This window comes from Tachyglossus aculeatus, chromosome 27 (genome assembly GCF_015852505.1).
Source record: "Tachyglossus aculeatus isolate mTacAcu1 chromosome 27, mTacAcu1.pri, whole genome shotgun sequence".
Lineage (NCBI taxonomy): Eukaryota > Metazoa > Chordata > Mammalia > Monotremata > Tachyglossidae > Tachyglossus > Tachyglossus aculeatus.
The window spans coordinates 1,907,351-1,933,580 of NC_052092.1; the positions used below are offsets into that span (position 1 = coordinate 1,907,351).

The 26,230-nt window shown below is 47.2% G+C and overlaps 1 protein-coding gene across 2 annotated transcripts in view; it reads right to left on the reverse strand.

Annotated features, from left to right (window-relative positions):
• Nucleotides 1-24,797, reverse strand: part of EXD3 (exonuclease 3'-5' domain containing 3) — a 263,251-nt gene extending 238,454 nt beyond the window's left edge. For both annotated transcript variants that reach the window (XM_038767867.1, XM_038767866.1), the window contains exons 1-2: nt 24,748-24,797; nt 19,346-19,433 (exon numbers count right to left, since the gene is read on the reverse strand). The gene's annotated coding sequence lies outside the window, so the exon portion shown is untranslated. The remainder of the gene's footprint in view (nt 1-19,345; nt 19,434-24,747) is intronic.
• Between the last annotated feature and the right edge of the window lie 1,433 nt (nt 24,798-26,230).

A 26,230-nucleotide genomic window follows, 5' to 3' on the forward strand; every position in this document is an offset into this window, starting at 1 on the left:
GTTCTTAAGTACTGGGGTAGATACAAGGTAATCAGGTTGTGGGGCTCACAGTCTTAATCCCCATTTTACAGATGAGCTGAGGCACAGAGAAGTGAAGTGACTAGCCCAAGGTCACACAGCAGACAAGTGGCGGAGCTGGGATTAGAACCCGTGACCTTCTGATTCCCAGGCCCAGGCTCTGTCCACTAAGCCACACCGCGGCTCTAAAAATGACTGTTTTCCAAGTCCCTGGCATGGCACTGTTATGTCTCATAATTCACCAAACAGAAAGATTCTTGGGCACCGTTCCCATTTTGCAAAATAGCTGCAATCACGATTTTACCTCCTTTATTGTCGGTTTCCACCCCAATTCCGCTTTTAAAAGCACGGCTGTTTTTCTGACATCATAATAAAGTGGTTCGAGTTCCTGCAGCAGGCTAAATTTAGCTGAACAATTCCGAATAAAATAGGTCTTCTCTCTTTCTTGTTCTCTTGCCCGCTAGATTTATTTTTGTCCTCGCTCTGACTGCTGTCGTGCGTGGCGGATTTCTGTCGGGGGATAGCATCGGCGGTAGAGTCCCTTGTATTCGGAGAAAGGCGGCGGGGCGCGGGAGGCGGGGGAAAAATCGGCAGCTGTCTCAAAAGACCGAGGGGGCCGAAGGCCCGTAACCGAATCGGTGTTTTTCAGAGTTCGCGGTCCCAGCAATTGATGACGACGGTATACGTTAAGCACTTACTCTGTGCCAAGCACTTAGAACAGTGCTTGGCACAGAGTAAGCGCTTAACAACTACCATCATTATTACACAAGATAATCAGGTTGTTCCACTTGGGGCTCACAATCTTAATCCAAATTTCCCAGACGAGGGAACTGAGGCCCAGAGAAGTTACGTGACTTGCCCAAAGTCACACAGCTGATAAGCGGCGGAGTCGGGATTAGAACGCAGGCCCGGGATCTATCCATGAGGCCACGCTGTTTTTCTATCATCATCATCATCAATCGTATTTATTGAGCGCTTACTATGTGCAGGGCACTGTACTAAGCTCTTGGGAAGTACAAATTGGCAACGCATAGAGACAGTCCCTACCCAACAATGGGCTCACAGTCTAAAAGGGGGAGACAGAGAACAAAACCAAACATACTAACAAAATAAAATAAATAGAATAGATATGTACAAGTAAAATAAATAAATAAATAAATAGAGTAATAAATATGTACAAACATATATACATGGGGCCTAATTGGTGTCAAATTGGTGTCGGGCGATAAAAAGGTCTATCTTTTTACTAAGTGAACGATTGCTGAAATCAATCCATGTCAGCCCCGCGAGGCCCTTTGGCTAAAAAGCCTTGAAATCCTAGTTAATCAAGTGATCGATCAGTCGTATTTATTTCCCGCTTACTGCGTTACTTTGCGCTTGGGACAGTACAATACGACAGAGTTGGTAATAATAATAATAATAATGACGGCATTTATTAAGCGCTTACTATGTGCAAAGCACTGTTCTAAGCGCTGGGGAGGTGACAAGGTGATCAGGTTGTCCCACGGGGGGCTCACGGTTTTAATCTCCATTTTACAGATGAGGTCACTGAGGCTCAGAGAAGTTAAGTGACTTGCCCAAAATCGCACAGCTGATAATCTGAAATGAGTGTTGAAGGTTATGGGGCAGGAATTTTTATTAAAAAGAAAAAAAAGTTTTTTGGAAAAAGCAGTTCAGCTTTGCGCTTCAAGTTATACTAAGGAAATAGCTAACAGGGACCTGCTGTTTTCTTTGGTTTTAAAACAGTGTTAAGAAATTTGAGGTAGTAGTCACCTGTGATTAGTTAATCAGTGCCCAGCAGTTTTCGACTATTAAAAAAATTTTTGGAAGGTCAGTCGAACTGTATTCGGTCTAGACTTTAAGCCCGTTGTGGGTAGGGATCGCCTCTTTATTGCTGTATTGTACTTTCCAAGCGCTTAGTACAGTGCTCTGCACACAGTAAGCGCTCAATAAATACGATTGAATGAATGAATAATTGGCGGAGCTGGGATTTGAACCCATGACCTTTGACTCTCTCCACCGAGCCAGGGGATAAACCATTAAAATATACAGATTATAATCGATAATCTAGCTATCAAAGCTCCTTTGAAGAATTCTTTCTGCACCAGGCCGCCTGGAAAAGTTTGGAAGTTTTCCTAATTCCCCAACCGTTCCCTGACCCTGCCTGTGAAGGGCGAAAGGGCGACTTTTTCATCCCGGCAAAAATGATGGACTAAGTATTCGCCGGTGGAATTTTTGGGACAATTTCCCCTGCTTTTGAGGCCGTCCGGGGGAATTACCTGCTTCAATTTACTTATTTGAAGGAAAGGTCTAAAAGAGTAAATTCCACAACCGGGATAATAAAAGCCTCTCTGTAACTTAATTGCAGCGCGTCCTCTTCCTGTTGAGACCCTCCGTCTCAATAAGTTTTAGCTTTGGCTCAGTGGAAAGAGACCATCAGAGGTCATGGGTTCATTCATTCATCCATTCAATCGTATTTATTGAGCGCTTACTGTGTGCAGAGCACTGTACTAAGCACTTGGGAAGTCCAAGTCGGCAACGTATAGAGACGGTCCCTACCCAACAGCGGGCTCACAGTCGAGAAGACTCACAGCCAGGTTCTCATCCCGGCTCCGCCACGTCTCCTGTGTGACCTTGGGCAAGTCACTTAACTTCTCTGAGCCTCAGTTACCTCATCCGTCAAATGGGGATTAAGACTGTGAGCCCCACGTGAGACAACCTGATCATCTTGTATCCCCCCCAGCACTTAACTTGCACATAGTTAGCGCTTAACAAATGCCATCATTATTATTATTATTATTATAAATAATAATTGAGAGAACCAGACGCGGATTTTTCTGAGATTCACTCCCAGACTGTGCTTGGGGGGATTTTTTTTTATGGTATTTAAGTGCTTACTACGCGCCAGTCACTGTTCTAAACGCTGGGGTAGATGTGATAATCAGGTTGGACACAGTCCCTGGGCTTATAGTCAAACCCCCCTCTAGCCTGTTGTTGCGGGAAGGGGACTGTCTGCTTATTGTTATATTTAACTCTTCCAAGCGCTCAGTGCAGTGCTCTGCACACAGAAAGTGCTCAATTAATACGACTAAATGATTGAATGAATCTCCACTGTACAGATGAGGGAACTGAGGCCCAGAGAAGTGAATGATAATAATAATAAAAAATTACAATAATGATGGCATTTGTTAAGCCCTTACTAGGTGCCAGGCCACTGTGCTAAGCACTGGGGTGGTTATAAGCAAACTGGGTTGGACCCAATCCCTGTCTCATGTGGGGCTCACAGTCTCTAGCCCCATTTTCCAGATGAGGGAACTGAGGCCCAGAGAAGCGCAGTGACTTGCCCAAGGTCACTCGGCCGACAAGTGGCAGAGGCGGGATTAGAACCCAGGTCCTTCAGGCTCCTAGGCCCTAGGCCGCGCTGCTTCTCTTTTAGAGAAGCCGCGTGGCTCAATGGAAAGAGCCCGGGCTTTGGAGTCAGAGGTCATGGGTTCAAATCTCAGCTCCGCCAATTGTCAGCTGGGTGACTTTGGGCAAGTCGCTTCACTTCTCTGGGCCTCAGTTACCTCATTTGGAAAATGGGGATTAAGACTGTGAGTCCCCCGTGGGACAACCTGATCACCTTGTAACCTCCTCAGTGCTTAGAACAGTGCTTGGCACATAGTAAGTGCTGAATAAATGCCATAATTAATTAATTAATTAATTAATTTTTCGGGGTGTGCGATCCTTTCCGGAGACGGAAAAGGACAGCGCTGCAGTCCTCTCTGCTCTATGACAGGCTCGAGGAGAAGATAGCGGACAATAGGTATTGGATCAGTTTGGAAGCCGGGGCCTCATTAATTCATTCAACTGTATTTATTGAGCGCTTACTGTGTGCAGAGCACTGTATTAAGCGCTAGGAAAGTACAATTCGGCAACAGACGGAGACAATCCCTGCCCAACAACGGGCTCACAGTCTAGAAGGTGGGGAGACAGACAACGAAACAAGACTAGTAGACAGGCATCCGTAGCATCAAAAGAAATAAATAAAATTATAGCTTATATACACATCATGAATAAAATAAATAGAATAATAGATATGTACAAATACATCTAAGTGCCGTGGGGAGGGGGGTAGAGCAGAGGGAGGGAGTCGGGGCGATGGGGAGGGAAGGAGGAGCAGAGGAAAAGGGGGGCTCAGCCTGGGAAGGCTTCCTGGAGGAGGTGAGCAGGGTTTCATGACAGCAGGGGCAATCACACGCGCAAACCCCCGGCCCTCCCACTCCCCGTCGAAAGAAACGGGATGCTCTCGTTTCCTCTTTTAGAGAGGAGGTGATGTCAAAGGTTCACAAGTCCTCTGTCCTTTGGTGGGTTTCTTCCCTTTCCAAAAGGTGAGAGAAGCCGCGTGCCGACAATACCGTTCCACTGATGAAAATGTAATGACCTCGCCCGGGATCATTTATTTTTTTAAGGGCCTGAAAATTTAATGACCTCGCCCGGGATCATTTATTTTTTTAAGGGCCGGGCTGGGGAAACTTTAGATACAGATGGTAGCAGAGCTTTCTTCCAAGAGATGATTCTCCCGAGGGGGAGGGAAAGAAAATATCCGGCCCTCTGGCTTTCCAAGGAAGAGCTAACACCCTGCTTGGAATATTGAGCCTAAGGAGGGAAGCTAGTGGAAGAAGCCAGGGCCGGGAGTCAGAAGGAGCTGGGTTCTAATCCAGCTCTGCCACCGCTTGTCTGCTATGTGATCCGGGGTAAATCGCTTGGCTTCTCTGGGCCTCAGTTCCCTCATCCGTCAAATGAGGACTGTAAGCTCATTGTGGGCAAGGAATGTGTCTGGTTTATTGTTCTTCTGTACTCTCCCCAGCGTTTAGTACAGTGCTCTGCACACGGTAAGTGCTCAATAAATACGATTGGATGAATGAATAAATGAATGAATGGGGATTGAGACTGTGAGCCCCACGTGGGACAGCGATTGTGCCCAAACGGATTAGCTTGGATCTGTCCCAGGGATTAGAACAGTGCTTGGCACAAAGTAAGTGCTTAACGTGTACCGCTGATACCATTGATTGATGTGGAGAAGCAGCGTGGCTCAGTGGAAAGAGCCCGGGCTTTGGAGTCAGAGGTCATGGGTTCAAATCCCAGCTCCGCCACTTGTCAGCTGTGTGACTCTGGGCAAGTCACTTCACTTCTCTGGGCCTCAGTTACCTCATCTGGAAAATGGGGATTAAGAACTGTGAGCCCCCCATTGGACAACCTGATCACCTTGTAACCTCCCCAGCGCTTAGAACAGTGCTTTGCACATAGTAAGTGCCTAATAAATTCCATCATTATTATTATTATTATAATTGAGGGTTTTCCTTGTCCTCAGTGAGTTGCAAGGACTACCTTGCTAAGATTCCAGATCCAGAATACAATGTCACAGGGCAGAGGGAAAGGGTCCATTAAAACAGACACATTATTGGGTCAGAGTCCAAGATTTCCAGAAGGGTTCTCTCTCTCTTTTTTTCTCTCTCTCCCCCGCAAATCCAAATGACCAAAAATCAGCTTCCCATCTCCTCTGACGTCCTGGAAACTTGGAGTTCTGAACCCTGGGACCAGAGACGCAATGAGCCCAGGGGATGCCGAGGAAGAATGATATTGGGAGGCTGCGGGCTTCGGTGGGGAAATGAAGGGGCAGAGAGATAGGGGGGCCTTCTAAATATCCTGGGCTGGGCCAGCTCGGATTCCTGAAATGGTGGTGGGAAACCGTTCTGTGGAGAAGATTAAAAAAAAAAAATGGAAAAGATTGGCTCTTTTGACCTGGGAAAAAAGGCCCTGCTTTTTGGTTGCAGAGGGAGTCGTCGTCGATCCAACAGTCAATCAATCTTAATTTTTTTACGGTATTCATTAAGTGGTTACTCTGTGGCAGGCACTGTACTAAGCGCTGGAGTAGATATAGGGTTGGAACCGGTCCCTGTCCGACGTGGGGCTCTGCCGCTTGTCTGCTGTGTGACCTCGGGCAACTCACCTCACTTCTCTGGGCCTCGGTTCCCCCATCTGGAAAATGGGGGTTGAGACTGCGAGCCCCGCGTGGGACAGGGACTGTGTCCAACCCTATTTGCATGGATCCACCCCAGCGCTTACTATAGTGCCTGGCACATAGTAAGCACTTAAATACCATAAATATTATTATTATTTGTTTTTGGAACCTGCCCTTCTGAACAACCAAACGGGCCTTCTCGGACGGCCCGTTGGGACGCTCTCCTGAGCGCTTTTCCTCGTTTTAAATTAATCCTGTTTACCGATCGCCTTCCCGGGACCTGGGAACTAGGGAAAGAGGAAGAGGCCTGGCTGAGAAGGAAGAATATTCTCTGTGAAAAGGTGTCGCCTGGTACAGAAGAGACCAGGGCCACGGAGCATCACCAATGCCGGAGTTTCTCTGGAAGCCTTTCCCATGAGAAAACGCAAGCAGGGAAAGAAATCCATACGCTGGTCTCTGGGCCCCTCTGCTGGCAAAAGATTCCCTTTCAGCTAAGGAAATCGCCCTGATATCTTTTATTTTTTTTGGAAAATGGTATTTGTTAAGGGCTTACTATATGTCAGGCACTGTTCTAAGCGCTGGGATAGCTACAAGCTAATAATAATAATAATAATGGCATTGGTTAAGCGCTTACTCTGAGCCAAGCACTGGTCTAAGCTCTGAAGTAGACACAAGGTCATCAGGTCGTCCCACATGGGGCTCACAGTCTTCATCCCCATTTTACAGGTGAGGTCACTGAGGCCGGGAGAAGTGAAGTGACTCGCCCGAGGTCACACAGTGGACAAGTAGCAGAGCGGGATTAGAACCCATGACTGCCAGATTGTGAGCCCACTGTTGGGTAGGGACTGTTGCCAACTTGTACTTCCCAAGCGCTTAGTACAGTGCTCTGCACACAGTAAGCGCTCAATAAATACGATTGATTGATTGATTGTCAGACTCCCAAGCCCGGGCTCCAGCCACTACGCATGCTGCGTCCCTAAAATCCTTAAAGTTCCCACGCTGATTATGGAAAGGTTGCTGTTTGACTTCCCAGGTTTTCACTCCTGGAAACCAAGGTTTGCTCCGTCTGCAAGTTTCAGGGCTGCCGCTCCATGAAGCTCAGACAACTGTCAACTCTGCTTAGAGTGACGTTCCATAAAGATACTCTAAAAGAAAAAAGAAAAAAAAAATACCCGCAAAGAGCTTACACTCTAAGCAGCCCAGTCTAGTGAAAACAGCACAGGCTTGGGAGTCAGAAGAGCTGGGTTCTAATTTTTTTTTAATTTAATGGGATTTATTTATTCATTCAGTCGCATTTACTGAGCGCTTACTGTGTGCAGAGCACTACTAAGCGCTTGGAAAGTACAATTCGGCAACAAATAGAGACAATCCCTGCCCAATAACAGGCTCACATTTCACACTTACTAATAATGATGGTATTTGTTAAGCGCTTGCCTGCCTCAGTTACGGTATGGCTGCACTAGTTCCAGCTGAATTATAATGCCATTTATTATACTAGCATTTATTAAGCACTTACTCTGTGCCAAGCACTGTTCTAAGCACTGGGGTAGATACGGGGTAATCAGGTTGTCCCACGTGGGGCTCACAGTTTTAATCCCCTTTTTACAGATGAGGTAACTGAGGCACAGAGAAGTTAAGTGACTTGCCCGAGGTCACACAGCCGATAAGTAGCGGAGCCGGGATGAGAACTCATTCCCAAGCCCGGGCTCTTTCCACTGAGCCATGCTGCTTCGCTTACTACGTGCCAGGCAAGGTACTAAGCACTGGGGTGGATACAAGTCTTAATCCCCATTTGACAGATGAGGTCACTGAGGCCCAGAGAAGGGAAGTGACTTGCCCAAAGTCAACGAATTGACATGTGACGGAGCCGGGATGAGAACCCAAGTCCTTCTGATTCTCAGGCCTGGGCTCTACCTGTTAGGCTACGCTGCTTCTTTGATTACCTTCAGCACAGTGCTTGGCCCGGATAAACACTTAACAGAGATTATCATTAATAATAATTAATAATAATTAATAATAATTAAAGATTGTGGTATGTGTTGAATGCTTGCTATAAGCCAAGCACTGTACTAAGCGGTGGTGTAGATGCAAGATCATCAAGTCCCACATGGAGCTCACGGTCTAAGCAGGAGGGAGCACAGGGATTGAATCCCGTTCTGCAGATGAGGGAACTGAGGCCCAGAGAAGTGAGGTGACTTGCCTAAGATCACACAGCAGACAGGTGGCGGAGCCGGGATTAGAACCCAGGTCCTCTGCCTCCCGAGCTCACGCTTTCCCCATTAGGCCACGCTGCTTCCCTTAGAGGTGGGACCTCTTATTAATGCAGATAAGGAAACTGAAGTTACCCTTTAAGTGGAAAATCAATCAATCCATTGAAGGTGTTTATCGAGCACTTATGCTGTGCAGAGCACTGTACTAAGTGCTTTGGAGAGGACGATACAGCAGAATGCTTTTCAACCCCCCACACGTGAATGTTCACAATCACACGAATGCCCCGACTCTTCCCCGGTTTCTGACCCTCTCCGACTAGAGAATCAAGACCCCCCTCAGAGAAGCCTCCTCGCTTCTGGACAGAAATCTCCAGGACCCCGCCTTTCGTCTCCTAAACGCACTCGAATTCCACGGATCGCCAAATCCCTCAATTATCCAAATCCGACCGCGACATAAACCTGAACCCGCTTTTCCTGGGACCTTTGGCATTTCCCACACGGCAAACGGTTCAGAGATGGGGTCACACGAGCGATTGATCATGAGCAGAGCTCCGGCTCCTGAAAGCTTCCTGGTGGAAGCGCCTCTGGGCCTCGGGTTCCTAAAACGCCACGTACGTTTTCCGAACGCTCTGGAAAAGGAAGCTGGAAACCTAAAGTCAGGCTACGATCAAACGCGGGAGGTGGCTCGAAGGACGAAAATCTCCTCTCCGGAAATCTTCACGCAGAAGGCACTCCCGTTGAATCCATGACCCAGATTTCCATGTAAGGAGCTGTGCGAATAACTCGCTGATTGTTTTTCTGACATTATTATATTTGTTAATAATAATAGTAATAACGAGGGTATTTGTTAAGCGCTTACTATGTGCCAAGCACTGATCTAAGCGCTGGGGTAGAAACAAGGTTATCAGGTTGTTCCATGTGGAACTCACAGTCTTCATCCCCATTTTCCGGATGAGGTAACTGAGGCTCAGAGAAGTTAAGTCACACAGCTGACAAGCTGATACCGGGCTGGGCCAAGCTGGGGTACGGATTCGAATCACGGTATCACAGGATTTCCCCTCAAAGGATGGCAACTGGAGAGTTTCCAGTCCTCTACCAGTCTCGGCTACGGGAGGGAGAGTCGAGCAGAGGCCTGTCCATTCTATTCCTAGCTGCATAATTTTGGGCAAGACGCTTAACCTCTCTGTGCCTCAGTTGCCTCATCTGGAAAATGGGGATGAAGACTGTGAGCCCCATGTGGGACAACTTTACCCCAGCATTTAGGTCAGTGCTTGGAACGTAGTAAGCGCCTAACAAATACCATCATCATTATTATTATTATTATTATTATTATTACTAGAGCTTGTTGTGGGCAGGGAATGTGTCTGTCTATTGTTATATTTTCCCTCTCCAAAGCGCTTTGTATAGTGCTTTGCACATAGTAAGCACTCACGAAATACGTTTGAATGACTGAATGAAGACAAGGCAAGCAGATCAGATACCGTCCCTGCCTGAAGTGGGGCTCGGTCTAAATAGGAGGGTGAATGGGTGTTTAACGCCCATTTTATAGAAGAGGAAGCTGAGACCCCGAAAAGTGAAGTGACTTGCCCTAGGCCCCGCAGCAAGCAGGTGGCAGGGCCAAGATTAGAACCCAGGTCTTCTGACTCCCAGCCCCGTGGTCTGCCCACTAGTCCGCACAGCTTCAGGCTCTGCTAGAAGCATCTGGAACGGTTAATTATCAATTTTTTTTTTCGAGGAAGATTTTTCGAGGACAAGAATTCCTCAAGCCCTCCCCTTCCCTGCCACGTGGGAGCTATTCCAAAGTGCAATGGCCCCTTCCAGTCCAAAACTTTTTCCATATGTCCAACTAAACTCCTTCCCGCTCTCCGGGGCTTCCGATCTGTTGCTCCCGGATTTTCATGGAGAACCCCCGCCACCCCAACCCTCGCCTCGGCCTTATTCATTCAGTCATTCGATCGTATTTATTGAGCGCTTACTGTGTGTAGAGCACTGTACTGAGTGCTTGAGAGATAAACAGATCCATTCCCTCCCCACAGCACGTTTCCAGTCTAGAGGAGCTATCTTCTCATCAAACGACCGCTCAAGTTGCCCCTTTGGCTAATGTAAAATGGGGATTCTGCCATCTACAAACCAGCTTTGAGTTGGCTCTTATGCTCAACACACAGTAAGCGCTCAATAAATACGACCGAATGAATGAATGCGTATTGGGTCGAGAGAAGCCACGTGGCCTGGTGGACAGAACCAGGCCTGGGAATCAGAAGGACCTGGGTTCTAATCCCGACTCCATCCCCTCGTCTGTTGTGTGACCTTGAGCGAGTCCCTTCTCTTCTCTGGGCCTCCGCTTCCTCATCTGGAAAATGGGGATTAAGACTGTGAGCCCGAGGTGGGACACAGACTGGGTCCAACCCGATTTGCTTTGTATTCACCCCGGTGCTGAGTGAAGTGGCTGGCACATAGTAAGCGTTTAACAAACACCATCATCGTCATTATTATTAACAAATACCCTAAAAGAGGGCCCGGAATAAATGACCCCGATTTCTCCTCCTACGATCATCACGCTCGGCTCCCACGTGGTGCGGGCCTCCCTCCCGAATACGCTTCTGGAATCCGTAATCTGCGAACTGAAGAAACGCTTCAACGGTGAATGCATTTCTGGGAATAAAAACAGCTGGTGGATGCGAGAGCCAAAGGCCTCTTTTTCCTTTTTTTTTTTTAATTGGACATAATGTAAAATGAGAAAAATCTGCTTGGAATCCAAATTGTCTCTGGCTGAAAATGCGGTGTCTAGTCTGAAACACACAGGCTGCCGGCAGCCGAGCCAGAGGGAACAGAATTGCCCTGGACCTGCTCTTTCTCAAGTTCTTCCTGGGATCTGGCTCCTCTGAGGAGCTTTGGGATTCCTCTCTAACCTTCCCGATGGCCATGTGCGATTAATTTGAGTTTCTTAATTCAAAAAATAAAAAAATCACTCACTCGTCTCACGGTTCTGCGGTGAGCCCCTTACGCTGCGAGCTTGTTATGGGCGCGGGCTAATTCTCTTATGCTATCCTCTCCCAAGCCCTTAGTAAAGTAAACCCCCATTTTCCGGATGAGGAAACTGAGGCCTAGAGACGTGAAGCTGTTGTGAAGTTGCAATCGCCGCACGTTTCGCGCTAACTCCAGCTAGGCCGTAACCTCCTTCGGTACAGTGCTCTGCACACAGTAAGCGCTCAATAAATACGATTGATGATGGTGATGGGTCGAATTGATTCACATTACAGTTCCTTCCCAAACGTTTCATTCAATCATTCATTCGATTGTACTTATTGAGCGCTTACTGTGTGCAGAGCACTGTACTAAGTGCTTGGAAAGTACAGTTTGGGGTCTTTTATTTGAATGCTATTTATTAAACACTATGTGTTTTCAGGCACTGCGCTGAGCGCTAGGACATAACCAAGCTAATCTGGTTCATTCATTCATTCAGTCAATCACATTTATTGAGCGCTTACTGTGTGCAGAGCACTGTACTAAGCGCTTGGGAAGTACAAGTTGGCAACATATAGAGGCGGTCCCTACCCAACAGTGGGCTCACAGTCTTGGTACAGGAATTATTCAGTTCCGACTGCATGGAGTGGGTGAGGTTGGACACAGTCCATGGCCCATACGGGGTTCATGTTAATCCCCATTTTACAGATGAGGGAACTGAGGCTCAGAGAAGTGAAGTGATTTGCCCAAAGTCACAGAGCTGATAAGTGCTGGAGCCGGGATTAGAACCCAGGTCCTCTGAATCCCGAGCCGGGCTCTTGCCACTAAGCCACGCTGCTTCTCTATAACAGAGTTGGTAGACACGTTCCCTGTCCACAGCGATAATAACAGTACCGGTAATTTTAAAGTGCTTACCATGTGCCAGGCACTGTACTAAGCGCTGGGGTGGACACGAGCGAGTGGGGTTCATTCGCTCAATCATATTTATTGAGCGCTTACTGTGTGCGGAGCACTGTACTAAGCGCTTGGAGAGTTCAATTTGTAGGGACTGCCTCTATATGTTGCCAACTTGTACTTCCCAAGCGCTTAGTACAGTGCTCTGCACATAGTAAGCGCTCAATAAATACGATTGATTGATTGATTGGTTGATTGACTGGGCAACAAATAGAGACAATCCCTCCCTAACAACGGGCTCACAGTCAAGAAGCGGGGGAGACAGACGACAGAATGTGTCCCTGCCCCACGTGAGACTGAAAGTCTTAAACCCCATTTCCCAGAGGGGACCACTGAGGCCCAGAGAAGTGACGTGACTCGCCCAAGGTCACCCGGCCTGGAATCGGCAGAGCCGCGATCTCTATATATGCTTGTACAGATTTAGTACTCTATTTATTTTACTCGTACGTATTTACTATTCTATTTATTTCATTTTGTTAATGCTGTACATCTAGCTTTACTTCTATTTATTCTGATGACTTGACACCTGTTCCCATGTTTTGTTTTGTTGTCTGTGTCCCCCTTCTAGACTGTGAGCCCGTTGTTGGGTAGGGACCGTCTCTAGATGTTGCCAACTTGTACTTCCCAAGCGCTTAGTACAGCGCTCTGCACACAGTAAGCGCTCAATAAATATGATTGAATGAATCCAGGACCTTCGGACTCCCAAGCCTGTGCTTTCTCTACTAAGTCAAGCCTGCTTCTCAAGAGCTTACCGTCTAGCGGGGGAGACGGTAATATAAATAGAACAGTGCTTTGCACATAGTAAGCGCTTAATAAATGCCATTATTATAAATAAATGATGGGACGCGGACATAAGTGCTGTGGGGCAGGGAGAGGGGGTGACTAAAACGTGCAAATCCAAGTTCAAGGGTGACACACAAGGGAGTGGGAGGAAAGGAAATGAGGGTTTAGTCAGGGAAGGCGTCATGGAAGTCTACTATTTCCCCTATCAGTAATAATAATAATAATAATAATGGTATTTGTTAAGTGCTTTCTATGTGCCAGGCACCGTACGAAGCGCTGAGGTGGATACCGCCTTTTGTTCTACCCCCTCTTCCCCGCCCCCCAGCACTAGTGCATATACGTGTAATTCTATTTATTTATATAATTTACTTATATTATTATATATTATATATCTATATTATTTAATAATAACGATGGCATTTATTAAGCGCTTACTGTGTGCAGAGCACTGTTCTAAGCACTGGGGAGGTTACAAGGCAATCAGGTTGTCCCACAGGGGGCTAACAGTCTTAATCCCCATTTTACAGATGAGGTAACTGAGGCCCAGAGAAGTTGAGTGACTTACCCAAAGTCACACAGCTGACCATTGGCAGAGCCAGGATTTGAACCCATGACCTATGACTCCAAAGCCCGGGCTCTTTCCACTGAGCCATGCTGCTTCTCTATTATTTATTAATATTAATGCCTGTTTGGCTTGTTCTGATGTGTGTGTATATATATATATATATATGTGCATATATATATATATATATACACATATTCTGCAGAGCACTGTACTAAGCGCTTGGGAAGTACAAGTTGGAATATATATATTTATATATATATATTCTATAATTTTATTTATTTAGATTGATGCTATCGATGCCAGTTGACTTGTTTTGATGTCTGCCTCCCCCCTTTTAGTCTATGAGCCCGTTGTGGGCAGGGATTGTCTCCCTTTCTTGCTGAATTGTGCTTTCCAAGCGCTTAGTACAGTACTCTAGACTGTGAGCCCATTGTTGGGTAGGGACCATCTCTGTATGCTGCCAACTTGGACTTCCCAAGCGCTTGGTACAGTGCTCTGCACACAGTAAGCGCTCAATATGATTGAATGAATGAATGAATGCTCTGCACACAGTAAGTGCTCAATAAATAGCATTGAAAGAATGAATGAATGAATACAAGCAAATCACACTGGACCCAATCCCTGTCCCACGTGGGGCTCACAGTCTCAATCCCCATTTTGCTGATGAGGGAACTGAGGCAGTAAGCGCTCAATAAATAGCATCAATTGTAAAGGTCCCTCTCTAGACTGCACGCTCCTCGTGAGGAGGGAACACGTCTGTTGTATTGGACTCTCCCAAGTGCTCTCTAAATAGTAAGTGTTCAGTCAACAGCTCCCGATCAGCTGTGTGACTCTGGGCAAGTCACTTCACTTCTCTGGGGCTCAGTTAATTCATCTGTAAAATGGGGATTAAGACTGTGAGCCTCTTGTGGGCCAACCTGATCCCCTTGTATCCCCCTCCCAGCGCTTAGAACAGTGCTTGGCCCAGAGTAAGCGCTTAACAAATACCATCACCTTTATTAATTCTACCAGAGAGAAGCTGGTCAGATCCTCGGATCAGTCAACGCTTCCCAGGAGGGCGATTCCCTCATCCCACCCTCGGTTTATTTCCCAGCTCAACATTTGGACAGATGGGGAGGATTCCGCGGCCGTTCGGACCTGAGCTCCCGCCAAATGTTTTTATCTTGGCGGGCGTCCTTAATAGCGAGGCCCCGTAGGACACATCTGCTCCGGGGGAAAGCAAGTTTTCAGGGCTTGGCTTCGACATCGGGGATGCATCCGTCAAGCCCTTCTGTACCGTTGACTTTTTTCGTTCTCATCCCCGAAAACTTTGGGAAAGGGGTCATTAGCGGCTGTTGATATTGAGATGCATATTTGAGGGGGAGGAAAAAAGAAGCCGTTTTCTCGAAGGAGACAAACGCCGAGCAGTTTGGAGTTGCTTTTGGACGGGGTCGATGCAGGGTGATGCTTGGATTCGACTTGTCGTTTAGGTTCTTGCCAATCCCAAGAACGACAGAAGCAGCGTGGCTCAGTGGAAAGAGCCCGGGCTTTGGAGTCAGAGGTCATGGGTTCAAATCCCAGCTCCGCCAACTGTCAGCTGGGTGACTTTGGGCAAGTCACTTAACTCCTCTGTACCTCAGTTACCTCATCTGTAAAATGGGGATTAAGACTGTGAGCCCCCCGTGGGACAACTTGATCACCTTGTTACTTCCCCAGCACTTAAAACAGTGCTTTGCACATAGCAGGCGCTTAATAAATGCCATTATTATTATTAATCCCGGCTCCTCCTCATGTCTGCTGTTAGACCTTGTACGAGTCGCTTTACTTTTTTCCGTGCCTCAGTTCCCCCATCTGGAAAACGGGGGGTTGAGACCGTGAGCCCTACGTGGGATGTGGATTGTGTCCAATACTTTGAGCTGGGATCTACCTCCGTGCTTAGTACAGTGCCTGGCACAGATTAAGCGCTTAAGAAATAAAGAAAAAAGTCTGGAGGGGCTAAATAATAATAATGGTAAGCGCATACTATGTACCAAGCACTGTACTAAGCGCTGGAGTGGATAAAAGCAAATCGGGTTGGACACGGTCTCTATCCCATGTGGGGTTCACAGTCTCCATCCCCATTTTATAGATGAGAGAACTGAGGCCCAGAAAAGTGAAGTGACTTGCCCAGGGCCACACAGCAGACGAGTGGCAGAGCAGAGATTAGAACCCATGACCTCCTTACTCTCAGGCCCAGGCTGGGTAGGGACCGTCTCTATATGTTGCCAACTTGTACTTCCCAAGCACTTAGTACAGTGCTCTGCACACAGTAAGCACTCAATAAGTACGACCGGGATGGGGGCGCGGACTTGTTTTGATGTCTGTCTCCCTGCTTCTAGACTGTAAGCCCGTTGTGGGGTGAGATCGTCTCTCCTTATTGCTGCATTGTACTTTTCAAGTGCTTAGTACAGTGCTCGGCTCACTGAAAGCGCTCAATAAATACGATTGAATGAATGAGTGAATGAATGAATTTGACTTGTCATGTAGGTTCTTGTCGATCTCCAGGAACGAGGGGAATCCAGGATCAGGGAACACCTGAGGATAGAGACAGGTCTTTATTCTCTTTCAGCTCCTTATGGATGGGGAACGTATCCGCTAATTCTCTTCTCCTGAGCTCTCCCAAGCGCTCAGTCCAGTGGTGTGGACGTAGTAACCGCTCAATATATACCACTGACTGACTGATTGATTGAGGGTGCGGTTTAATAATAATAAAGGTATTTGTTAAACGCTTACTATGTGCCAAGCACTTTTCTAAGCACCGGAGGGGATACAAGTTCAGCAGGTTGTCCCACGTGAGGCTCACGATCTTAATCCCCACTTTTCAGATGAGGGAACTGAGGCCTGGAGAAGTGAAGTGACTTGCCCAAAGTCACACAGCTGTCAAGTGGCAGAGCCAGGATTGGAACCCATGACCTCTGACTCCCAAGCCCGGGCTCCTTCTACTGAGCCACGTTGCTTCTCCTAAGTTTAAGGAAGGGAAGAAGAAGGGACTTTGACTGTAAACTCTTTGTGGGCAGGAGCTATGTCTACCAACTCTGTTGCACTGGACTCTTCATTCATTCAATCGTATATGCTCAAAAAATTGGCGCTTACCATGAGCCAGACACTGTACTAAACTCTGCAGCAGATACAAGCTAATTGGGTTGGACTCAGTCCCTGTCCAATGTGGGGCTCATCGTCTTAATCCCCATTTAACAGATGAGGGAACCGAGGCATGGAAAAGTAACGTGACTTCATCATCATCATCAATCGTATTTATTGAGCGCTTACTGTGTGCAGAGCACTGTACTAAGCCCTTGGGAAGTACAAATTGGCAACATATAGAGACAGTCCCTACCCAACAGTGGGCTCACAGTCTAAAAGGGGGAGATAAAACCAAACATACTAACAAAATAAAATAAATAGAATAGATATGTACAAGTAAAATAGAGTAATAAATATGTACAAGCATATGTAATAAATATGTACAAGCATATATACATATATACATATGTATATGTATACATACGTTGTGACTTGTCCAAGGTCACAACGCAGACATGCGGCGGAGCCGGGATCTGATCCCAGGTCCCAGGCCTGGACTCCATACACTTTGGCAAACCACTTCTTGGTCGACAAACTGCTCCAAGTTACAGTCTTGAAAGTCTTTCAGGGATCTCAATTTGGAACTTTTTTTTTCCTGTCACCAAACAAAAACTTACATCGTTTTTTTTTCCCATTGCTTCAGAAGGAGATGCTAAATATTTGCTTTGTTTCTTTAAACATGCTTAGTTAAATGGTATTTACCCAGATCTGTACCTGCAGCAAAACCCCCCCCAGAAGTTTCAGACTTGTTTCTAATCCCCGGTAATCCCTTCTTGATTTTGCAAACTCGTTTTTCTGGAAATTGTTTAGACAGCAGTCCCCGCTTCCTCTCTAAGAGTGGTTAAGATGGGCTAAATAATGAGTAAAATTAGATTCATAATTTGTAATTGTTCCAGCGCTTAGAACAGTGCTTGACACATAGTAAGTGCTTAACAAGTACCAGAATGATAATAATTATCGGGCTGGAGACTTCTTCCGAACAACTTGCGTGGTTTAGTGGAAAGAGCCCGGGCTTGGGGGTCGGAGGACGTGGGTTCTAATCCCGGCTCTGCCACTTGTCTGCTGTGTGACCCTGGGCAAGCCACTTCACTTCTCTGGGTCTCAGTTACCTCACCTGCCAAATGGGGATGACGACTGTAAGCCCCTCGTGGGACAACTTGATTACCTTGAATCTACCCCAGCATTTAGAACAGTTAAGCCCCCTTTTTCTTCTCTCCCAGCCCCACAGCACTTATGTCCATATCTGCAATTTATTTATTTGTGTTGATGACTGTCTTCACTCGCAGACTGTAGGCTCGTTGTGGGCGGGGAATATGTCTGTTTTATTGTTGTATTGTACTCTCCCAAGCGCTTATTATAGTGTTCAGCACACAGTAAGCACTCAATCCATTACGCTGTGATGCTTCTTACAGAGACCAGGCATAGAGAATTTTAAGTAGACCTTTCCAAAATGCCCGGCTTACCAACACACACCCTCCCCCAAATGACTTCCCAAAACGCCTGGGTCGCCAACACACCCCTTCCCCAAAATGCCCGGATCGCCAATCAATCAATCAATCGTATTTATTGAGCGCTTACTGTGTGCAGAGCACTGTACTAAGCACTTGGGAAGTACAAGCTGGCAACACATAGAGACGGTCCCTACCCAACAGTGGGCTCACAGTCTAGAAGGAAAGAGCCCGGCCTCGGGAGTCGGAGGTCGTGGATCCTAATCCCGGCTCCACCGCTTGTCTGCTGGGTGACTTTGGGCAAGTCACTTCACTTCTCTGGGCCTCAGTTCCCTCATCTCCAAAATGGGGATGAAGACTGCGAGCCCCACGTGGGACAACCTGATCACCTCGTATCCCTCCCAGTGCTTAGAACAGTGCCTGGCACATAGTAAGCTCTTAAATACCATAAGACACACACTTCTCAAAATGCCCACATCACCAACACACCCCGTCCCCAAAACACCTGGGTCGCCAACACCTACCCGAGTAAGCAACGCAAAACCTCCCCAAAATGCCCAGGTCACCAAGACACACTCTCCTCAAGATGCCTGGGTCACCAATCCACCCTCTCCCCAAAATGCCTGGCTCACCAACGCACACCCTCCCAAAATTCTCAGGTCGCCAACACACACCCTCTCCAAAATACCCAGTCATCAACACACTTTCTCCAAAATACCCAACGTAGCAACACACGCCCTCCCCAAATGATGATGATGATGGCATTTGTTAAGCGCTTACTATGTGCAGAGCACTGTTCTAAGCGCTGAAATGTCCATGTCTCCAAGACACCCCCTCCCCAAAACACCTGGCTCACCAACACACCTCCTCCCTAAAACGCCAAAGTCACCACCACAACCCTCCCCCAATCTCCATGTCACCAAGACCCACCCTCCCCAGAAAGCCCAGGTCACCAACACAGGTCACAGATAACCGAGGCACCGAGGAGTTAAGTGACTCGCCCAGTGGAATGGTGGAGCCACGATTAGAACCCAGGTCCTCTGACTCCCAGCCCCCTGTTCTTTCCACTAGACCGCGGTGCCTCCCTAAGGAAGAAATATGTACATTTTTTTCCACAGCACAGAACAAGACAGACAAATGAATCCTTTGGGTTTCCAGACTCCCTTTCTCTCGGAGGCCTTTCATGTCTTATCGCCTAGCCGACAGAAGAGACGAAAGAGAGGAGAAAGAAACCAGCCATCTTTACCCCCATTTTTCTGCTGGAACCACTGAGGCTCAGAGAGGATATAGCACTTACCCAAAGTTGCCTGCTCAGTCTTTGGAATACCAAGTCCAGTGCTCTTCCCAGGGGCGACGCTGCTTGTCTTCTGCTTGGAAATTCCAGGCTGGAGGAATAAAGGGGAATAAAATGTGACTCTTCAATCTGGACCAATCTCGGAGGCTCCGCTGAGATCCGAGAGCTTTCTTTGGGAGTTCGGGGAGATGGGATGGGGACAACCAACCCCAGAAGTAGGAAGGGAGGAATCAGAAAGGTGATTGATGCCTTATAGAAGGCCTAACTCCTCCAAGAGGCCTTCCAAGACTAAGCCCCCCACCTTTCCTCATTTCCCACTCCCTTCTGCAGCTCCCTGTCTTGCCCCCTTTGCTCTTCCCCATCTCAAAGCCCCACAGCACTCATGTCCTTATCCATCATTTCTTTATTCACACTAAGGTCTGTCTACCAGTCTAGACTGCAAACTCACTGTGGTCAGGGAACGTGGCTACCAACTCTGTTACACTGTAGCCTCCCAAGCGCTTAGTACAGTGCTCTGCATACAGTAAGCACTCAATAAAATACCACTGACAGATGGGAAAGGGGTCTCGTTAAAGACAACGTTCAGATTGTAGACTGTCAGCTCGTGGTGGGCAGGGAACAGGTCTACCAATTCTGTCCTACTTTCCTCTCCCAAGCGCTCAGTCCAGCGCTCTGCACACAGTAGGCGCTCAATAAAACGATTGATTGGCTGGCTAGAATTGGGTGGCCGTAATAATGAGAATGATGAGAAACTAAAGCTCGCCGTAAATGTGTTTTCCCTCAAGCCTTGAATGGCAAGAGCAGGAGGCTGAAAATCTTTTTAATGAAGGGTGTCCACAATCCGCCACGGGGTGGGGAGAATGGGAGTTTACCCCTCTTCCCAGAGGAAGGAAACCGGCATTCTGTATCCATCAAGAATAGAAAGGAAATCCCATTGACTATAGAAAATACGGTTTCTAACGTCCAAGGAAAACCCTGGCCGAAGGTTGAGAGGAAAAGAATGCCTTCCCCTTAGACTTTTTCGAGCTTTCCTCTTTGCCGGGGCAAACAGGGACATGTCCATGAAGTGGCTCGTTGGCCCCTTGTTGGGTAGGGATTGTCTCTGTTGCTGAATTGTACTTTCCAAGCGCTTAGTAGAGTGCTCTGCAAACAGTAAGCGCTCAATAAATACTGAAGAAATGAATCCAGTCTTACCCTAGACAGTAAACTCGTAGTCGTGGGCAGGGAATGTGTCTTTTTATTGTTAGATTGTCCTCTCCCAAGCGCTCTGCCCACAGTAAGTGGTCAAGAAATATCCTCGAATTAATAATCCAAAACACTCAGCATAGCGCTTTGCACCCAGAGAGCGCTCAATTAAATACAACTGAATGAACGATCCGGGGTTTTACGTCATTCGCGTCACCGTGTCTGATCTTGTCTCCGTCTAGCGTCTTCTAAGCTTTCTCATACGGGACTTTATTTCAAACGTGTGCTTCTAACCGCGGCACATCCCAAAGCCGAATCTTCTAACGGACAAAGGGCTCCGTTGATACGACACTGTGTGGATTAAAGCCGAGAGGTGAGCGAATGCCGTTTCCATCAAGAAACGGATATGTGACCCGCTGTACTAAATCAAGGATGAGGATTTCTGTTTGGTTGTCTGTCTCCCCCCTTCTAGACTGTGAGCCCATTGTTGGGTAGGGACAGTCTCTATATGTTGCCAGCGCTTAGTACAGTGCTGTGCACACAGTAAGCCCTCAATAAATACGATTGAATGAATGAATGAAAAGCACTTCAAGTCTCCAGGTATCCCCTCCTTATTAAAGTTTGCTCCGTTTTCCAAACATGCGGCTGTCTTTACAGCAGTGATTCCCAACGAAAGGGGCTGGGGTGATTAAGGAGTTTCGCCATGCCCTGGAATGGCCTGAAGGATGGAGGGAATCTCCTCTCCTCTGGAGAAGCAGCGTGGCGTAGCGGATCGAGCCCGGGCCTGGGTTCGGAAGGTCCTGGGTTCTAATCCCGGCTGTGCCGTTGTGGAACGCTGCTTCGCTTTTCTGGGCCTCGGTTCCCTCATATGGAAAATGGGGATTGAGACTGAGAGCCCCATGTGGGGCAAGAATTGGGTCCAACCTGATTGGCTTGTATTATTATTATTTTTAAGGTACTTGTGAAGCACTTACTATGTGCCAAGCACTGTTCTAAGCGCTGGGGTAGATACAAGTTAATCAGGTTGGACCCAGTCCACGTCTCACAAGGGGCTCACAGTCTCAACCCCCACTTTACAGGTGAGGTCACTGAGGGAGAGAAGTGAAATGACTTGACCAAGGTCACACAGCAGACAAGGGGCGGAGCTGGAATTAGAACCTTTCAACTCCCAAGCCCAGACTCCTTCCACTAAGCCAAACTGCTTCTCTCTACCTCTCTCTCCCTATTGAGTTGAAAAGAAAAAAATCAATCAATCAATTTATTGAGCGCTTACTGTGTGCAGAGCACTGTACTAAGCGCTTGGGAAGTACAAGATGGCAAAATATAGAGACAGTCCCTACCCAACAGTGGGCTCACAGTCTAAAAGGGGGAGACAGAGAACAAAACCAAACATACTAACAAAATAAAATAAATAGAAGAGATATGTACAAGTAAAATAAATAAATAAATGAGCCAAGTTGTGACAACAGCCAGGAAGCGCAAAGCCGGAGTTGATCGTTGGTCCTCCAAATAAGCCTTTTTGGCCCCCAAATTCCTTATTTGAGTGTCCCTTCATTTGCCGAGGTAACTCAGAAGGGTTCGATAGTTCACAGGAGGTTATAGCCAATGTTATTTGCTCAAAAGAATGAGAAAACCCTTCTTGCATAAGCACAAATAAAGGAAATCTGCAAACCCCATTCGGAGGCATCAGGAAAGAATACATCATTTATTGGCTGACTACAGACTGATGTGAAATGATCGAGCGCAAGTATAAAAGTTTCGCCAAGCTGTCTGGCGAGGTCGACCGCCCTCGGGTCATTTCCAGGCATCCAGAACTCATTCCGAGGGAAAGTCAAATGGTCATGTCAATATTGGTGGGTACGCATTTGGGAAGAGGGAATATTTACTTACGACCTTTGCATTTCCTTCTCAACCGAGATTCCACAAGGGGAGACCCGGCTGATGGGGTTCACCGTCTGTTAACGTGGAGTGCTTTGCACAGCCCCCCAAAAGATTGGTTCGGAGACCGGTGGAAATCATCATCATCATCATCATCAATCGTATTTATTGAGCGCTTACTGTGTGCAGAGCACTGTACTAAGCGCTCGGGAAGTACAAATTGGCAACATATAGAGACAGTCCCTACCCAACAGTGGGCTCACAGTCTAAATCAGTCTAAATCACCCCTACCTCAACTTCCCCAGTTTAATCCACACTGTGGAGACGGATTGCCCTCTAGTTGAAAATGAAGGCAAAAAAGCACTAAAGAGATGGGTTGATGGGACTGGAGATAATGATAATAATAATAATAATAATAATAATAATGGTATTTGTTAAGCGCTTACTATGTGCCAAGCACTGGGGTAGATACAAGGTAATCAGGTTGTCCCACTTGGGGCTCACAGTCTTAATCCCCATTTTACCCATGAGGTGACTGAGGCCAGAGAAGTTAATTGGCTTTCTTTCATTCGTTCAATCGTATTTATTGATCTCCAAGGGCATAAGAGGTGTGGAATCAACCTTAACAAATCCCATAATTATTATTATTTGTTAAGCGCTTACTATGTGCCAAGCGCTGGGGTAGATACAAGGTAATCAGATTGTCCCACTTGGGGCTCACAGTCTTAATCCCCATTTTACCCATGAGGTGACTGAGGCCAGAGAAGTTAATTGGCTTTCTTTCATTCATTCAATAGTATTTATTGATCTCCAAGGGCATAGGAGGCATGGAATCAAGTTTAACAAATCCCATAATTATTATTTGTTAAGCGCTTACTATGTGCCAAGCGCTGGGGTAGATACAAGGTAATCAGGTTGTCCCACTTGGGGCTCACAGTCTTAATCCCCATTTTACCCATGAAGTGACTGAGGCCAGAGAAGTTAATTGGCTTTCTTTCATCCGTTCAGTCGTATTTATTGATCTCCAAGGGCATAGGAGGCGTGGAATCAAGCTCAACAAATCCCATAATTATTATTATTTGTTAAGCAATTACTATGTGCCAAGAGAAGCAGCGTGGCTCAGTGTAAAGAGCCCGGGCTTTGGAGTCAGAGGTCATGGGTTTGAATCCCTGCTCCACCACATATCTGCTCTGTGACCTTGGGCAACTCACTTAACTTCTCTGAGCCTCAGTGACCTCACCTGTAAAATGTGGATTAAGACTGTGGGACAACTTCATCACCTTGTATCCCCCCCCAGTGCTTAGAACAGTGCTTGGCACATAGTAAACGCTTAACAAATGCCATTATTATTATTACTGGTCTATGAGCCCGCTGTTGGGTAGGGACCGTCTCTATACGTCACCAACTTATACTTCCCGAGCGCTTAGCACAGTGCTCTGCATACAGTAAGTGCTCAATAAATACGATTGAATGAATAGGGACCGTCTCTTATCTGTTGCCAACTTGTACTTCCCAAGCACTTAGTCCAGTGCTCTGCACAGAGTAAGCGCTCAATACGATTGAATGAATGAGGACAGTCTCTGTTGCCAACTTGTACTTCCCAAGTGCTTAGCCCAGTGCTCTGCACACAGTAAACGCTCAATAAATACGATTGAATGAACGAGGACAGTCTCTATCTGTTGCCAACTTGGACTTCCCAAGAGCTTAGCCCAGTGCTCTGCACACAGTAAGCGCTCAATGAATACGATTGAATGAACGAGGACTGTCTCTATCTGTTGCCAACTTGTACTTCCCAAGAGCTTAGTCCAGTTCTCTGCACACAGTAAGCGCTCAATAAATACGATTAAATGAATGAATGCTGCCGACTTGTACTTCCCAAGCGCTTAGTCCAGTGCTCTGCACACAGTAAGTGCTCAATAAATACGATTGAATGAATGCATGTTGCCAACTTGAGGGCAGTCTCTATCTGCTGCCAACTTGGACTTCCCAAGTGCTTAGCCCAATGCTCTGCACACAGTAAGCGCTCAATAAATACGACTGAATGAATGAATGCTGCCAACTTGGACTTCCCAAGGGCTTCGCACAGTGCTCTGCACACCGGAAGTGCTCACTAAGTACGAATGAATGAATGAGTGAATGGTCAAAGGCCCAAGGCCAACGTCGCCTCAGGGCCGGGCAACGGTGCTGCTTCCCTTCCCCACGCGATAAGGGGTTTTTGGGGAGTCAAGGGGGCCGTTCCTGAGGTGATGGCGGCCCCTCACGGCCCCCCCATGGCCCCCTGAGGCGTGAGGGCCTGAGGCCTGTCCTGCCCGCCATGGCGGCCATCGCCTCCGCCCGCTCACCTGGGAGACGTTGCCGGCGGGGCCCCCTCCGGTGCAGCGGCCACTCCCTTCCCTTCCGGTCCCCGCCCCGCTGGGGCGGAACCTCGCGCGCCGGGGGCGGGGCCCGAGGGGCGGCGCGCGCCGGCCGGACGCCTTTGGCGGTGACACCGGAGCCCTCGGCCGGCCGGCGGGGCGCAAAGGGGGGGGGGGGGGGGACACGCCAGGGGGCGCTGTGGAGACGGCGTGCCATTCATTCATTCATCATTCAATCGTATGGCTTCATTCATTCAATCGGATTGATTGAGCGCTGACTAATAATAATAATTATAATGGCATTTATTAAGCGCTTACTATGTGCAAAGCACTGTTCTAAGCGCTGGGGAGGTTACAAGGTGATCAGGTTGTCCCCCAGTTTTCATCCCCACTTTACAGATGAGGTAACTGAGGCCCAGTCATTCAATCGTATTTATTGAGCGCTTACTGCGTGCAGAGCGCTGTACTAAGCGCTTGGGAAGTACAAATTGGCAACATATAGAGACAGTCCCTACCCAACGGTGGGCTCACAGTCTAAAAGGGGGAGACAGGGAACAAAACCAAACATACTAACAAAATGAAATAAATAGAATAGATAGGTACAAATAAAATAAATGAATAAATAAATAGAGTAAAAAAATATGTACAAACATATATACATATATACAGGTGCTGTGGGGAAGGGAAGGAGGTAAGATGGGGGGATGGAGAGGGGGACGAGGGGGTGAGGAAGGAAGGGGATGGCTTCATTCATTCAATCGGATTGATTGAGCGCTGACTAATAATAATAATTATAATGGCATTTATTAAGCGCTTACTATGTGCAAAGCACTGTTCTAAGCGCTGGGGAGGTTACAAGGTGATCAGGTGATCAGATCTTTTAGACTGTGAGCCCACTGTTGGGTAGGGACTGTTTCTATATGTTGCCAACTTGTACTTTCCAAGCGCTTAGTACAGTGCTCTGCACACAGTAAGCGCTCAATAAATCCGATTGATGATGATGATGATCAGGTTATCCCACAGTTTTAATCCCCACTTTGTAGATGAGGTAACTGAGGCCCATTCATTCAATCGTATTTATTGAGCGCTTACTGTGTGCAGAGCACTGGACTAAGCGCTTGGGCAGTACAAGGTGGCAACAGATAGAGCCAGTCCCTACCCAACGGTGGGCTCACAGTCTAAAAGGGGGAGACAGAGAACAAAACCAAACATACTAACAAAATAAAATGAATAGAATAGATATGTACAAGTAGAATAAATAAATAAATAAATAGAGTAATAAATATGTACAAACATGTATACAGTGAAGGGAAAGTCAGGGGAAGGGCAGGGTGCCACGTGAGACTCACAGTCTTAATCCCCATTTTACAGAAGAGGTAACTGAGGCTCAACTTAATCCCCATTTTATAGAAGAGGTAACTGAGGCCCAACTGAATCCCCATTTTACAGAAGAGGCTCGAAGAAGTGAAAT